We start from the raw sequence: 7,572 nt of genomic DNA on the forward strand, positions 1-7,572 counted from the left end.
CCATTCACTCGAAGATTCAGAGTGAATGGACAGTAACATTTTGGGTTGGGACCCTTCTCAATCACTCAACACAAAATGTAGCCTGTCCATCTCCACTCATTGATGCTGTCTGACCCGCTGAGCTCTTCTAGCACTTTGCTCACAGTGGTGGTTTACAGTGGGTTGGTAGCCAATATTTGAGCAGTAAGTGGGGTAACAGGGTGAATCTGTGGAGGGAATGGCTCACTAACTTGACCCCAAATTGTGTGGCTGAATGGAACCCACGAGTGATGGAGAAAACAGGACAGATAACGAACCGACTCCTCTTCACCCATGCCAGTAGAATTTGTTACCACTGTCCTGTTTCCTTCCAGCCCTTCGTATAATCTTTTAACCTTTGCTGGTCCTCGAATATGTTCTCTTTCTGCCGAGCCTATCTGCTGCTAAAATCAATTTCCAGAGAAAACAGGGTTTTTTGTTGCACCATTTAAAAATATTTTGTGTCCGGTCCTAATGCAGAGGATGGGTGATCCCTCACTCACAGACACCAGCAGGGGAAATGAGGTGGAGCGGGGTCTGCTACCACTCACGACTTGAACAGAAGAGCAAATAACTAATGTATCATGTTGTAGAAACTGGTAAATACTGTCCTACTAAAGTTTGTGATTAAAACAGTGTGATTTGTGAGTGTTTAAATGTTTTTTTTAATGGGAAAAAAAAAACTTCGTAATTATACCCACTGTTTGGTGTGATGATTTCTTCCTGGAGCACCTGCTTTTCTGCCCTTCAGAATCTCTTATAATCCCTTTCCCCTCTGCTCCTATACCCTCAGTCTGACACTTAAGGCTGTGGATTGGCAGTGGGGTGTTTAGATTGTAGAGTGGGGGTTTGGTGGGGAAGGTGTTCAAAATTGGAGGGGGGGGGGGGGGGGAGTGGCAGTAGGGTTGTTAGAGTAGAAACAGGCCATATTAATTCCATCTACCATCTCTTGGCCTGTAGCCACCTGTACCTGGGTAATTCCAGTCACTTCTGAAACGCTGTTGTCAACTCTGCTTCACCACTCTCTGGCAGTGAGTCCCAGGTACTCGCCACTGTCTGGGTGCAAAAGGCCCCCCTCAGATACATCTAAATTTCTTAACGATTAGTCTAAATCTAGGCGGTCTGGTATCAGATGCTGGAAATCTGAAACGTCAGCAACTGTAGAAGGTTTGAGATGTGGGACCCTTCGTCATATCTTGGCTGAGATGATGGATCTGCCAAGACAGTCCTGTGGAGTCTAGACAGGAGATAGGGGTGAACAGCAGAATACAAGGCAGGAAGTTCATAAGTGATAGGAGCGGAATTAGGCCACTTGGCTCATCTAGTGTACTCCGCCATTCAATCATAGCTGATCTATCTTCCCCTCTTAACCCCATTCTCCTGCCTTCTCCCCATAACCCCAGACACCCGTACTGATCAACAATCTTATCTATCTATGCCTTAAAAATATTCATTGACTTGGCCTCCACAGCCGTCTGTGGCAATGAATTCCACAGATTCACCACCCTCTGAATAAATAAATTCCTCATCTCCTTCCTATTCTGAGGCTATGACCTCTGGTCCTAGACTCTCTGTCTAGTTGAAACGCCCTCTCCTCATCCACTCTGTGGCCCATCACTATTTGGTAAAGTTCAAAGAAGCTGCTGGGGAAAGATCTGAGGGAAAAATGAGGAAGGTGGTGACCTGAAGTTCGACGGTGCAGAAGAGAGGAGGAGGGCCACCACTCCATGCCGTGATCAGCAGGTTCAGCGACAGCCTCAGGAAATTGGTCCTCGGTGAGTGGAGGCTGCAGGTTCTGAGGGTAGTAAGTTGTTAGCAAGGGGAGCATAAAACATCGAGGTGGTCAATGTCCCACCGGCTGTTAGCAATGACCAGGAGGAGGTAGGGGGGAAGGGTCTGGGTGAATTGGGAATTCTGAGGGAAAGGGTCTGGGTGGATTGGGAATTCTGCAGAAAAGATCCAGGTGGTTGGGAATTATGGAGAAACAGACACGGTGGATTTGGGAATTATGGAGAAACGGTCCAGGTGCATTGGGAATTCTGGGAGGAAGTTCTTGGTGGATTGGGAATTCTGCAGAAAAGATCCAGGTGGTTGGGAATTATGGAGAAACAGACACGGTGGATTTGGGAATTATGGAGAAACGGTCCAGGTGCATTGGGAATTCTGGGAGGAAGTTCTTGGTGGATTGGGAATTCTGGAGAAAGGTTCTGGCTGAATTGCGAATTCTGGAGAAAGGGTCTGGGATGGATTGGGAATACTGGAGAAAGGGTCAGCGGTCTGGAATGAGGACTATTGTCCAAGGAAATTAGCACCACAGACATGGGAAGAAAAATTTAACGTTATATTGGGCTCAGATTTCACAAAGGGGGATCTAGGATTCACTTATGAAGAAGGATCCCTAGACCAGAAATGTTAACTGTTTCTCTTTCCACAGATACTTCCTGAGTTCATCCAATCTGTTCTGTCTTTTTCCTCATGTAGACCAAAGATCATAGACCAAAGTTTATGATCTTTGATGTAGACTGCCCTGTGCTAGACAGTGTGTCTAACGTCGCCACCCTGTGCCGAACGCAGGAAGTGCCACTGCCAATCGACTCACCGATTCCCTTGCAAAAGACAAAGACAGACTAACTTGTCAGGCCATGCAGCATCTGTGGAGAGAAATGGACAGTCGATATTTTGGGACGGGACCCTCCCCTTGGCTTGACGCTGCCTGACCCACTGAGTTCCTCCAGTGGTTTGTTTTTTGCTCCAGGTTCCAGCATTTGCAGTCTCATGCCTCCCTCAGATTGCTAACTTGAACAGGCTGGTGTGAATTTAAATCTGATTTGTTCTCCTGCTCTGGATCTAATTTACTACTCTTTAACTAACCCAGTGTGGCAAAACAGGGCATGATATGATTGTATACTCCACAGTACAGCCCCAAGCTTATGTTTCGTGGTCTTATTCAGTGGTGGTTGAACTGTGAAGTCCATTCCAGACTCACAAATAGTGTTGCAGCTGGTAGAGTTGTTGCCTCACACGCCAGAGACCCTGGTTGGATCCAGACCTCAGGTGCTGTCTGTGTGGAGTTTGCACATTCACCCTGTGATCATGTTGGTTTCCTCCGGTTGCTCCAGTTTCCTCCCACATCCCAAAGAAGTAGGTTCAATGGCCTCTGTAAATTGTCCCAAGTATGTCATGGATGCAAAAGTGGGATAACATAGAATTGGTGTGATTGGGTGATCAATGGTCAGCGTGCACTCAGTGTTAAAGGGCCTGTTTCTATGCTGTATCTCTAAACTAAACGGTGTCACTACCATCAGCAAGTCCAGCAGCTCACTGCTGATTACGACAGTGAACCCTCACGAAACGAGCCACATATCTGCTGCAGCCACAAGACGAGGTCAGATTGGAGCATAGAAAATAGGTGCAGGAGTAGGCCATTTGAGCCATTCAATATGATCATGGCTAATCATCCAACATCAGCACCCTGTTCCTGCTTTCTCCCCATCTCCCTTGATTCCATATTGCTGTTTTTCAGGGGTTCCCGCAATAAGTGACTCCCACCTGACATTGCATGAAAACAACTTAAGGCACAAATGGGGGGGGGGAGGAGGAGTGGAGGAGGTGAAGTACTCTCCACTTCACCTGCATCACTTCACCCCACATGATGTGTAATTAAAAACCTGAAGAGCTGGAAATACTCAATGGTTAGGCTGCATCTGTAGAAAGAGGAACAGAGTTAAGGTAATTGAAGGTCTGAACTCTAATGAAAGATCTTTGACCTGAAACCTTCGACCTTCGACCTCCCCACAAATGCAGCCTGACCTGAGTATTTCCAGCATTTTATGTTTTTATTTTAAATTTCCAGCATTTGAAGATTTTATTTCACTTTCACTTTGACAATGTCCTTCTTCATCACTGGTTCTAAATCCTGGAACTCCCTCCCCCCCCGTGGAAGTGCCTTCACCATAAGGACTGCAGTGGATTAAGGAGATTCACCACCTCCTTCTCAAGAGCAACTGGGAATGAGTATTTAATGCCAGACTTGCTAAGTCCTGTAATTGCTTAAAAACCTTTTTCAAACCGCATGGATGGTGCCAGGACAGAGGTGCCCCACATCCTCAGCAGGATACTTTCAACCCACATGCGGTGAGGAACAAACAAACAAACCGCTTTAAAAAAGATCGGGTTTGGTCTCCCTGTGCAAAGCCTGAACATTTGAAAGTATCCATGGCTGTGTGTGTGTATGGCAGCCTTTGTGAGCTGTGTGTGTGAGAATGTGCTCACCTCTGCCTTAAGCGTGTTTAAGTGTGATCTGTGCGTGAACATTCACCATGAAATCGTAATGTAACACTCCACCATGTTTTATTCTTGGAATGGAGCAGCTTGTAGAGCTGCCTCACAGCGCCAGAGATCCAGGTTCAATCCTGATCTTGGGTGCTGTCTATGTGGAGTTTGCACGTTCTCCCTGTCACCACGTGGATTTCCTCCGAGTGCCCTGGTTTCTCCCACATCCCAAAGATGTGCAGGTTTGTTGCTTAATTAGCCTCTGTAAAATTGTCCTCAATGTGTATGGAGTGGATGCAAAAGTAGGATAATATTGAACTAGTGATTGATGGTTGATATGGAGTTGGGCCAAAGGGCCTGTTTCCACGCAATATTTTTCAATTTCCTAACCATTTTTCATAATTTCAGAATATATTGATCATCTTTGTGCATTTGAACCACAGAACATTCAAATCGATATTTTCGTCACAAGTCAGTTAATATTAGTGCGACATCAGTTATTATTTCGAGGCAACCTCTGGGCAAACAGTAAGTGGGGTTTTAGCACATTCAGCATGCGACAGTGGCTGGCGCAGAACATGCAGCCCTGCAGCAGGTGCATCCAGCTTTAGCTCGTTGCTCCACACAATGCCCTGCACAGGGAGCTGCCTGTTTGTTAGCGCCTGGTCATAGCCAACGTCTTATCTGTCTCACTGGAGGAACTCAGCGGGTCGGGCAGCATCTGTGGAGAGGGTCAGAAATTGTTGACATTATGGGTCGGGACAGAGTGGAGAGGGATGATAAGAGGAGGGGGGGGGGGGTGTGCTGATGCGACAGCAGGTGATTGGTGCACTGATTAGGGGCGGGGATAATGGGGAGGAGGAGGCTGGTGTGGGGACGGCAAAAGGAATGTGAATCTGATCACTTAGGAGGGTGATAAAGGGGACCATTGGGGGAGAGGTCCCACGAACATTTGCCCATCAATCCTCACCCACTTAAATCCTGAAGAATTAAATGGCTTATCCTTACGGTAACCTCCCTGAAAGTAGCAACACAAGTAGATAGATTGGTAATGGAGACATATGGTATGCCTGCCTTCATCAGCTGGGACATTGAGTATAAGAATCAAGAAATCATGTTCGAGCTTTATAGAACTTTTGGTTAGGAAGCATTTGCATCACTGTGTGTAGTTCTGGTTATCCCATTACAGGAGGGATGTGGAGAGGGTGCAGAAGAGGTTCACTGGAATATTACCTGAATTGGAGCTACAAGGAGATGTTGGACAAACTTGGATTATTTGCCCTCAAGTGTTGGATGTTGAGGGGAGACCTGTTCGAAGTATATAAAATTATGAGAGGCATAGATAGGGTAGACAGTCAGAACCTTTCTCTAGTTTTTTTTACACAGAGTGGTGGGTGCCTGGAACATATTGCCAGGGGTGTGGTAGGCTATGGATCAAATGCAGGCAAGCAAACCCAATATGTCATAAGGTCATAAGTGATAGGAGTAGAATTAGGCCATTCAGCCCTTCAAGTCAACTCCGCCATTCAATCATGGCTCTCCCTCCGAACTCCTTCTCCTGCCCTCTCCCCATAACTCCTGACACCTGTACTGGTCAAGAATCTATCTATCTTTTTCGGTTGACATGGACAAGATGGGCCGTAAGGCTGTTTCCATTTGATAGCTCTATGACTCTATGGCAGGAGTCAGTGGGATGTTACATTTCCTCAAGGAGGCTGTGAACACATCTTGCATCGTTTGGAACCTGTGCTCCTGCAGTGTGATGGCACCGCCACCAGATGGCAGCAATGGCTGCTCTCTGATCTCATCTCGACTATCTGTAGGAAGGAACTGCAGATGCTGGTTTAAACCAAAATAGGCACAAAAAGCTGGAGTCTTCAGTCTGAAGAAGGGTTTCGACCGGAAGCGTCACCCATTCCTTCTCTCCAGAGATGCTGCCTGTCCCGCTGAATTACTCCAGCTTTTTGTATCTATCCTTGAATATCTGTAATGTGTTTTTTTAACAGACAATAAGTTATTTTGAAATATTTATTTTAAATGGCTTCACTTATCGTGCAGTAATTTGTAGAGTTCTCACTTTCACTTTTATTTTATTGAATGTCCTTTCCTGTCACTCTATTTTCAGAAACTGCCCTATTTAAATTCCATTACATAAAACAGTACAGCACAGGAACAATGTCTGTGGCGAATATGATGCCAAGTTCAACTAATCTTCTCTGCCTGCATGTGATCCATATCCCTCCATTCCAGGCATATCCCTGTGTCTATCACAAGTATTTAAAATGCCACCATCATATCTGCCCCCACCACTACCCCTGGCAGCACGCTCCAGGCACCCACCACACTTGAGAAGTCCAAGCCAACACTCCCAAGGGTCAAGGGTGTTGCACTGTTACAGGCAACAGCTTTTGCGTGAGGCATTAATGTAAGGCCCCTCAGTCCCTCCCTTCAGGTGGGTGTAACAGACCACACAGTCACTATCAGAGGAGTTCTTCCCAGTCTCAGGGCCATGTGTTTATCTCCCAATCAACGACAGTAACAGAGGCTTTGATCTTTCCACATCATTATTTGTGTGACAATTGGCAGCACCACGTAGAGCAGGCAAGCGTTAGATGGCAAATGGCAATTGGGTCTTTATTGTGTGGGGATTGGAGTAGGAAGTCATGGAGACAAGGGGAGAGGCAACAGGGAAACAGGCCCTTCAGCCCATTGAGTCCAAACCGACCTTAAACCACCCTTTTACACTAACCATACATTCAACCTATTTTTATTCTCCCACATTCTCATCAACTCTTCCCAGATTCCACCTCTCGTCTACACAAAAGGGGTCATTTGCAGAGACAATTTACCCTTCCGCACAACTTTGGGATGTATGCAGTCACGGAGAGAACATGCAAACTCCACACAGACAGCTTCCTGAGGCCAGGGTCAAACTCGTGTATCTGGTGCTGTGAGGTAGCAGCTCCACCAGCTGCACCACTCTGAGTGGGGAAGTCATGCTGCAGTTACACTAGAATATTACACATGTAATGTGCCATTTTGCTCTTTTTATCTCAGAAACAAAATACTTGCAATACAGGTTCATCAGACCCATTGCTAGGATGAAGGACTCTCCAATGTGGGAGATTGGGAAGGTTGACCCTGAATTCCTTTCTGAACTCTGTCAAACCTGAGTAATGAAGCGGTGGCTGAGAAGAGACAGGTAGCCTTTGACCACGAGGTAGCATTTGACCTTAGGGGCAGGGTAAAATTAAAGCAAGTGAGCCTCAAGGTGAAAATACT

This window comes from Amblyraja radiata, chromosome 28, assembly GCF_010909765.2.
Source record: "Amblyraja radiata isolate CabotCenter1 chromosome 28, sAmbRad1.1.pri, whole genome shotgun sequence".
NCBI classification, from domain to species: domain Eukaryota; kingdom Metazoa; phylum Chordata; class Chondrichthyes; order Rajiformes; family Rajidae; genus Amblyraja; species Amblyraja radiata.